This window comes from Sinocyclocheilus anshuiensis, unplaced genomic scaffold (assembly GCF_001515605.1).
Source record: "Sinocyclocheilus anshuiensis isolate Anshui unplaced genomic scaffold, SAMN03320099.WGS_v1.1 scaffold319, whole genome shotgun sequence".
Lineage (NCBI taxonomy): Eukaryota > Metazoa > Chordata > Actinopteri > Cypriniformes > Cyprinidae > Sinocyclocheilus > Sinocyclocheilus anshuiensis.
The window spans coordinates 1,649,720-1,659,746 of record NW_015552566.1 but is presented as its reverse complement, the minus strand read 5'-3'; the positions used below and the strand labels follow the sequence as shown (position 1 = coordinate 1,659,746).

At 35.9% G+C, this 10,027-nt stretch overlaps 1 protein-coding gene across 1 annotated transcript in view; it reads left to right on the top strand.

The window, feature by feature from the left end:
* Positions 1-10,027, top strand: part of LOC107664903 (Golgi SNAP receptor complex member 1-like) — a 28,116-nt gene that overhangs the window by 5,355 nt on the left and 12,734 nt on the right. The window lies entirely within an intron of this gene.

Sequence of the window (10,027 nt, the reverse complement as noted above, 5' to 3'; positions counted from 1 at the left end):
AAGGCAACTGCAACACTGCTATTTTATTTGCGCTTATTTCATTCATAAACTCACTTAACTACTTCACACACTTGTTACTGCGTTGTAATTTTAGAGGTTTATGTAAAACAACATGATTTCCATTGGTTCACCGGTTCCTGCGCAGTTTAAAAAAAGTATTTCACTTAAGTAATTTTCAGGTCTGGAAAACCTATGGGAAAAAAAGAACAGAGTATGGAAAAATATTTGTGTTTCGACTATTTGCCCTATTCAGTGTTCTAAAATATAAAATTATTAATTTCTAAAAATAAATTTATCATACAAGTAGGAAGATTTCATGACAAACATTTAGTGATCATTTGAACACGACTGAATGAATTCAAGGCACACATTTTCATTATGCAGAACTCTTTAAACGAGTCTTTTTTTGAACCTCACTAAACAAATGTGCGTGTGCCATGCAAACCAGCAAAAGATAAGGAAGCAAACATGTAGGCCTAGTAGAAAATGTATCTATTTAAGTTGATTATTAGCCTACTCTTTGACAGAGCGCTGGTTTGGTTTTTGAGAGACAGAGACGGCAACGCGGCTGTTTGATTGGCGATCGCGCTGTGCTTATTCATTCGTGTGTCATATCGTAGCATATATGGTTTAAATCATTCATTGCCTTTTATATATACACAAATAGTAGAACGTGTATAATTTCGTGTATTATTTTAGGTAATATTAGGCCTACTCTTGCCAAGCTCTGATTTCTGAGAGCTGCACGGAGTGGCAACAGCAATGCGGTGTTTGATTTGTGCTCTTTTCATTCATAAAGTTTACATTCATTCACTTCACACACTCATTATTGCGTGAATTTAGAGGTTTGTGTAAAATATTGCGCTGATCCCCTGGCTCACCTGTGAATCTAGCCAACACCAGACTGTGCTGCAGCCTCAGCCGAATATTCGGGCATTATTCATTATCCGTTATTCGTTTTTGAAGCCATTATCCGTGCCGTTCCGAATAAGGTATTCGGCTTCGGGCACACCCCTAGTGAAGAAATGATAAAATAATCATTTTCTTTAATGGGAAGGAGCAGCATTGAAAAAAATTCACATGGTACACATTGATTTAAAATTTATTTTTTTAAACTCCAGGTTTGGTGTGTTTGTAGGTCTGAAATTTTGGGCCAAAATTGTAATATTATTATTATAATAATAATTGTATTTATTACAGTACAACAGTAAAATTATAATATAGATGTGTTTCTTTTATTTTCTAATGTTAAATCATCAAGCTTTTTGGCAAAAAAAAATAAAAATACAGGAAGCACTTAAGCTTCTCTTTTGTTGACCACAGCCAGTTTATAAGTTTGGGAAGTTGTTTGAGGCATACATGCAATGTATGCAAGCAATGACCCAGTTTGTGTAGAACTGCAAAGCAATCTGCTTCCAGACCCTGAAAACACTGGAAGTATGCATGTAATTGAACACAGTGCTGTGCTTCACTCTGTAACCCCCAGTGCATATATTTATTTAATTAAACTGCAGCCCTTAGCAATTAGATAATCGCACTAAGCCGTATTGTGATTTCGGTTTTATTTCAATTAAACGTTTCGCTCTACATGGTACTACATCTTCATTTCAACCCTTTTTGATAAGATCAACACAACCACTAATAGATCAATAAAGATAGTGGTGCAATTCTAGTCAATCCAGAGTTTGTCAATGATTGAAGAGAGGTAGCAAACTTCAGAGGCGCCCACATTCAGTGAAGTGAATATTCAGGTGAAAGGTAGAGAATAAGACGCTCAAAGTGTAGCACTCTGTCACCCACTCACAGTGTCACAGCCACTTTGTCTGAGGAATGGAGCAAGGTTACCTTTAATAGACACACTCTCATTCACCATAAATTTGTGGTTTTTGCACTTTTGTGCTCGTGTAGGCATGGGGTGATTTGGTATAACAAAGGATGTAAAATTCACACTGGTTTTAAAACGTTAAAATTAATCGATGGGCTGTGGTAAAGAATTTGACAGAGCATTTGCTCTGGGTCATTTGTTTCATAGCAAAGCCTCAGTGTATCAGTTTGCCAGAGGTAAGTAAAAGAGACCAGTGACAGAGACGAATATTACACTCACATGCTTAAGGCTCATGTGGATTGATTATTGCCTAAGGAAAGCTTGAATAAACAAGCTCAAATGAAAGTTTAACTTCTTGGATTAAACTTTCTTTAATTTAATTTAATACTGTAAGTGAATGTAAATTGCCATTTGTTGACAAGGCTTTATTTTTAAGTTATAAAAACTAAAAGCTATTTAATAGATTAATTCCTTGTAAGGCCATATATTTGTACATTCTTCCATTCCAAAGACTTGAAACTTTCTATTCATCAAAAAATCACAGTTGAATGAATCACTGTTTCCACAAAAATGTTAAGCAGCACAACTGTTTTCAACATTGATAATAACAGAAATCTGAAGGATCATGTGGCACTGGAGACTAGAGTAATGGCTGTTTTGCCATTACAGGAATACAGTATACTTAAAAATATATTACAATAGAAAATTTTAAATTGTAATAATATTTCACAAACTTCATATTTTCATATTTTGCATCAAATTAATATAGACTTTCAGAAACATATTTTACCGACCACAAACCTTTAAACAGTAGTGTATATATGAATATTCTGCGAAATAGTGCAAACTGTTCGGGGAAATATAAAGTATATTGTTTTTATACAATATATTTTTAATGTGCAATGACTATAAATGAACAGTGACTATAAATGATTTAAATCCCTGTAGGGCTAATAAATGGGAAAAATACTTGCGGAACCAAAAAAAATGGGCGGTTACTGTTTTGCTGTATAGAGCCAGTTCAGATTCACTTGCAGAGTCTCTCCATTGACCTGCTCCTCATGTGCAGTGTTAATTGGCACAGTTGAGACTGTAAGCTGGCTGAATGCAGAGCGTGTATGCGTGCCTCTATCTGCCTGCAGTCCTGGCCGTGTGCCCACTTTGTTTCTCAGCATCAGTGTGCCCTTACTTCTCTCAGCTCAGTGCCTCACACCAGAGTCTGCTGGGTAGCAAACACAGGGCATAGACACTTCATTTACTCTGTTAACAACACTACTTTCTGTTGTCTTTCCTTTCTTTTACTTTTTTAGGAACTGTGTTAACTATATCGTACATTTATCTATGATAGAATATGATCCAGAATATCATACCAGTAGTAATGTTGACGTACTGTACATCCATACGCTGCAAGATCACCAGAGTTGTGTATGTACGATTTGGGCTGTGGTTGTCTCCTCATCTTCCTTTCACATCCTTCTCGACTCTCATAGAGGAAGTAATCTTTGGTGTTATTGCTCAAGCCCATTCCAGTGTAAACGGTAATTGAAGTCAATGCCATCAGGAATGCCATTTAAAGACATTAACAGCTATGACAGTCTGACTCATAGATTACATTGAGCACTCAGAGAAAACAAGGAGGGAGATTGTGGAAACACATTGCAGACAACTACTCAGGCAAATAAGGGAAGATCTGATGAGAAAAAAGTAAGCAATAATACAATGTTACAGGAAATATGGCTGTTCTAAAGAGCTTTTTTACATTTCTCAAAATGTTTTTTGTTCTGTTTTGCTCCTTTATAGGACTTAAAATCATTAAGTATCCTGCTGACTAAAGTAGGCCTAAATATCTTAGGACCTTATGACCTGGAGACTAAAACTGGTTCTTATCATGCTGCTTCAATTGTGATGCTCACACATTTGGAAGGTTCTATTAAAAAGAAAGCTTATCAGATTATATTATGAAGAATAATACTACAGGAGGCATGGCAGGACCTTTGTTCTTCAGTAGTCTTGTCTGATATGGTGTATATGACAGGAACACTGCCTGCAAAGAGCATGAAGAGCAAGCATCTCTAGATCCATTATACATTTACTGGAAATGTCTGGCCATATTAGTGCTGTTTATATCCAAAGCAGACTTAAAGCAATTACACAGGTCAGCTCCTCTTATTCACAGCTGGTTGAAAATACACAGGCATTAATGTCTGGGTTGATCCAAGAATATCTTAACATTCATCTCTTTCTTTCAGAAAGATATAGGAGATTAGTATGTGTACAAACAGTTTTTATGTTCTGTATGTCATTTTAAAACATTTTTTGAACACACAATGCATTATGTGCGCAAAAATATCCTACAGATATAGATACATTTTATCTTATTTACAGAAATTTACAAATGATGCACATACATGCTGTGATACCTATTGGTTCTGCAGTTTCCCCAACTGTAGCTTTCTAATATTTGCAGTTTGTCACGTCCCTCTCCTTGCATAGCACTAAATCTGAAGTGCTGAGCACATTTCTTTCTTGGGACACAAGCACAGGGCAAGCAGGGAGGCTTGATTTTCATTCGCAGCTCATAGCGAGAGACTCTGAAACAACAGCGAAGGGCGACGCAGCAGCCAAAGACGTCCGTCTGACGCGCGTGTACATAGACTGAACACAGTGTGTGTGTGTGTGTGTGTGTGTGTGTGTGTGTGTGTGTGGAGACAGAAGGACTCTGCAGTCATGCCTGTGTGAGTTTTGGCCCGTCTCCACTCCTATCAGATGCAGCTAGCAGGTTAATGAAAGCCTTTGAAAGTCATATTCAGAATTTAGCATACGGCTTGGTAAACTTTTTAACAAGAAATGCCATTTTTAATTTATATTAGTAAGTGAATTGCCATTTTTAATTTATATTAGTAAGCACTGTGCCTGTTATTATGCTATATTACAGTACATATAAAATATACCATAGTAGGGTGTTTTGTGGTGTTGTGTAGTTTTTACTTGCATTTGGTGCATAGTAAGTGTTAATTTTGGGCCCTGATTTGACCATTTCTAAGATAAGCAACTAAATAATCCTTGTTGCACTTGTTATATGTGCTCACTATACTGTAGTAATAACAGTAAATTATGCATGATCACAAGCAACTAACTCTAAACCAAACCCTTGCACTAACCATATAAGTGCATTTTGTTAATTAATTACTCAGTACTTAAATTTGTGTAATTACATTGTAACAACAGTGTAATTACACTATAACATGGACACCTTAAAGTGAAACCTAAAATTCTTAACAAAATGTTTTGTTAAGAATTTGTTTTGGATTTGTGTGCAAGAATTTACGCTTCTGTATGCCCCCATTGGTTGCTGATCTGTTCTCTGCTGACATCTTAAGACTTTTAAATACAATTACATTATGCCTTGGAATCCCTTGATTCCATTTTTAAAGCTGTTATCATATTGTAGGAAATTGTAATTATACTTAAGGTGGACACTTGGGATCAGAGCATTGTAGAAGTTCCAAGATGTCCATTTATTTATTGCATTGGAAATGCATTTGAATTGTGCCTGTACAGCAACAATCCATTAGCTCGTCTAGAAGAGACTCTCTCTCTAGCTTTCTGGATGTGGGGATTCAGTATGGCGACTTTCCCACCAAAAACAATGAAACAGATCAAAGTACAAATGATAAAAATTAGTTTAGCAAAAAGCAAATGACCTTGAGTCTTAATTTCTGCTACACTCATCATGGTGAGATTCTGGTGATTAAATGAGAAACTTGTGCCAAAAGCTTTTGTAGTTCCATTATCAAGCCCACAGTGTTTTTCTCACTAGCTCTCTGTGGTGTTGGGAGACAGAAAACTCAAACGTCATGCCATGTCATTGGAAAGTTATGGCCAGACATGATAACACAAGCTGAACGACTATTTTTTTCCTGGCCGATGAGCTCTCTCTTCTAGTTCATTATCATATTAACGTGTTATCTATATCAAAGGTAACATCTCCACCTGTAGTTCCATGAATGAAGGATCCAGCAGATGGAGCTCACCCGCCTGGGGCTCAGACGTCTCTCACTTTCTCATTCTGTCAGCTCTGTGGAGCTGGGGTATAAATCTTGCCTTGCATAGATTGTTCGGCCAATAACAATGAGGTGGATTTTTTGATGAGCCAGCAAGATTCCTCTCTGTGCCAGCTTCAGGGAAAAAGAGTAAGACTGGCTTCATGACTGATGATGAGGACTCCTTTTAAGTACATTTCCTAATTTTAAACCCATGTTAAATGTCCAGTGCCTAGCTTTGGAGCTTTTATATAGCTTTTAGAGCAGCCAGGGTGGCCGCGGGTCCTTAAAGTCTTAATGTCTTAAATTCAGATTCAGTAGGTCTTAAATATTTTTGGTCACATTACCACAAAAATTTCTCCAGTCTAACGGACCCAGTGAGTGTCCATCAAGAGTACTTTTTCCACCCGCTGTAGTTACCGCGTCATCAGAGAGAATTGCGGTTACAGAATACAGTCGAACACCAGCTCGCTGACCAGCTTCCGAACTACTTTAAATTATTTAAAGTTAATGCAAGTTTACTGAAAAATGGCTTGAGAATTGTACTTGCCCGACAGGACTAATGGCCTGATTAAAACTTAAGTGACAAAATATAATCATGCATCAAAATGCGCGAATGATTCTTCTGATTTTATTACATTCAGCTTAAACAGCGATTGATAATTGATAGTGTATTTCTATTATCAATGTCGCACTGTTGAGGCTCGTGCTGCCTGTCACTATGAGAGACTTTCATGGAGAAATCAAATCAAATGAGCGTACAGCACACATAAAGAAACTCACAGAACAAACATACTGAGGTAAAAATTCAAAATGTTTAGTTTATTTATAGTATGATATAGTCAAGTAACATACCATGACAAGGGATCTATTTTGCTGAATATTTTCACGATTGCAAATGTTACATTGATTTTAGTTCAACAAACAAGTAGTAAAGTATATGAAGTTACTTACATTTTTAGACACAATTGACTGTTTTGTTCTATTTCACCAACGAAAATAGTTCCAAACAAAGATCAGAACAGAATTATTGCGCACATTCTCCAAGCCACACCCGGCGTTTTTGTTACTGAATGATTCAGAGGTTTGAAGGAATCGGTTGAATGAATAAGTGACTTACCGCCACCTACTAACTACTTTAAATGGGTTAATGCAAGTTTACTGAAAAATGGCTCAAGAATTTTACTTGCCCAATGGGACAATTAGCCTGATTAAAACTTAAGTGACAAAATATAATCACGCATCAAAACGCGCGAATGATTCTTCTGATTTTATTACATTCAGCTTAAACAGCGATTGATAATTGATAGTGTATTTCTATTATCAATGTCGCACTGTTGAGGCTCGTGCTGCCTGTCACTATGAGAGACTTTCATGGAGAAATCAAATCAAATGAGCGTACAGCACACATAAAGAAACTCACAGAACAAACATACTGAGGTAAAAATTCAAAATGTTTAGTTTATTTATAGTATGATATAGTCAAGTAACATACCATGACAAGGGATCTATTTTGCTGAATATTTTCATGATTGCAAATGTTACATTGATTTTAGTTCAACAAACAAGTAGTAAAGTATATGAAGTTACTTACATTTTTAGACACAATTGACTGTTTTGTTCTATTTCACCAACGAAAATAGTTCAAAACAAAGATCAGAACAGAATTATTGCGCACATTCCCCAAGCCACACCCGGCATTTTTGTTACTGAATGATTCAGAGGTTTGAAGGAATCGGTTGAATGAATAAGCCACCTACTGGCGGTTTAGTCTCATGCTTAAAAGTATGCATTTTTCCCCAACATTTCTTATTTGTATGTTCAAAATTTTATTTACAGCATTAATCCCATAACATGATTTATTGCTGTTGTAATTTTGTAATTATTTAATTTGATTGGTAACAGCCCTGTAGTGTATTAAATTTCTTGATCAATTGTAAGAATTTGACTTGAAAGATGACGCATACATTAAAAAATGTAAAAAATATATATATTGGCCTTTATAAAGGTAAATGACATCCTGTGGTAAATATTAAAATCGTGCAGATTTAAGTATGTAAAAGCTGACAGAAAACTGATGAAAATATTGCTTCAGAATAAATTGTTTACACCACCAAAAATCTCGGTGATGCGACACTTTTGTTTTGTGGGAATATTTTGTATGGGATATTGTTTGCTGATATGAAAAGTTCACTGTATATCGTAATAACAAATAGAATTTTTGACAGCGATGATATTTTGTTTTCTTTTTACATTTAAACGCGTTAAATATTACATATACGTATGTAATATAATGTGTATTTCCATCACAGGCTTGGTCTTAAATTTCACATAAGGTGGTATTAAAAAGGTCTTAAAAAGTCTTAAATTTAACTTGTTCATATCTGTAGACACCCTGGCAGCTCTTTAGAGGGTGGGACTTCCCACCTTTTCCATGGCTTAAAATGGACTGCATGGCAGCAGCTGTCAGGTGGAGCATGGGGTGTCCATGCTGCATATGTCACCCTTACGTCTGCCCTGTAATGACAAGGTGTATGTTCAGTAGATGTACATTACCAGTCAAAAGTTTGGACACCTGACTTTGATCTATATTAATTTTATTCTTGAATGCTTGAAATTAGTTTTGTAGATATAAATTGTACTTTCATACAGTGCTAGTGTGATATATTTTTTTTTTTAATGTTTAATAATGTTTTTGAAAGAATTCTCTTATGCTTACCATACATTTATTTAATCAAAACCAAAATCTAAATAAAAAATAGTAATATTCCTAAATATTACAATTTAAAATAACTTTTCTATTTTAATCCAGTTTAAATTGTAATTTATTCATGTGATGGCAAAAGCTGAATTTTTAGCTCCAGTCTTCTGTGTCACATGATCCTTCAAAAATAGTTCTACCTCTAATATAATCATTTGGTGCTTTAGAAATGTTTCTTATTATTACCAATGTAAAAAAAACACACAGTTGCTTAATATTTTTGTGAAAATAGCCATACATTTTTTTTGAGGATTCTTTGAATCGAATGTTCACAAGTACAGAATTTCACTCACTTTTGTCAGTTTTGATTAAATAAATGTACACTTGCAGAATAAGTTATGTTTTTTAACTCACAACTGCTGCTTCTGTCCCTTTTTCTCTTGACAAGAAGTGCATTTATTCAGTCGCAGAACGACTGAGAACGGGAGACGCTTCAGACGCGCGCTTCACTTCACTTCAGCACCAGTCACGAGTCAAACGAGTGCGGAAACGTTACTGTGCTCGCAGCGTGTGCGCTTCAATTGCATGCACAAAGGCGCCGGCGCGCGCTGTAGCCTGTATCCTTTCATATCAAAGCGCGAAATAAACTACGTGCATGCAATGTCGTGGTCAGTTAAGTCATGAAGTTACCAAAAAGGCGATTAAAGCTGCCTTAGAACTGTGCATGCATGTAATATATTTTATATGAGTCACATTTAAGAACATGTCTCTGCACTGGCCCAGCACTGTCTAACTCATCTAACACACCCGATTTAACTGGTCAGCTCATTAATAGAGACTTTAAGACCTGAAGTGGGTCAGAAAAGGTAAAAAGAGTTGAGAGAAAATATGATACGTGTCAGATCCGCGTCACGTTCAGCAGCGACAGCTCTTAAGTGCCACCGGTGGGCCCGTTGACGCTCTTTTTTTCATTGTCTTTTTTTCTCTGTCACATATCTTAGTAATAATCATAAATTACATATCATTTGGAAGCTTAAACCCTCAAAATTCATCTTGTGAAAACCATTTTGAAATCGGACATTGCGTTACCATGGTAATGGTACTTTAAAATCTTTTGGCGGTCTCCTCCCCCTTAGTGGGTGGTGTCAGGTGTCATATTACAAAATGTATTGTGGTCTTTTAGAATCAAAACTTTTTATAATCTTGACAAAATACATATCGTCTGAGTCTCAAGATTTTATTTTGTGATAGTAGTAACATTGACAGAGATATTTAGACATTTGTGTCAGAAAAATGCATAAAATTCCATGGAGTTTTGATGGCACCCAGTGGCTGTTTGTGGTATAACGCCCTAAATAAAATCTCTCAGGAACCTCGATTTTGTTTATATCAACGTCAAATTTGGAACATAACTTATTTAGACATAAGGCTTTAATTTTATACCAATTTTAGAGTAAA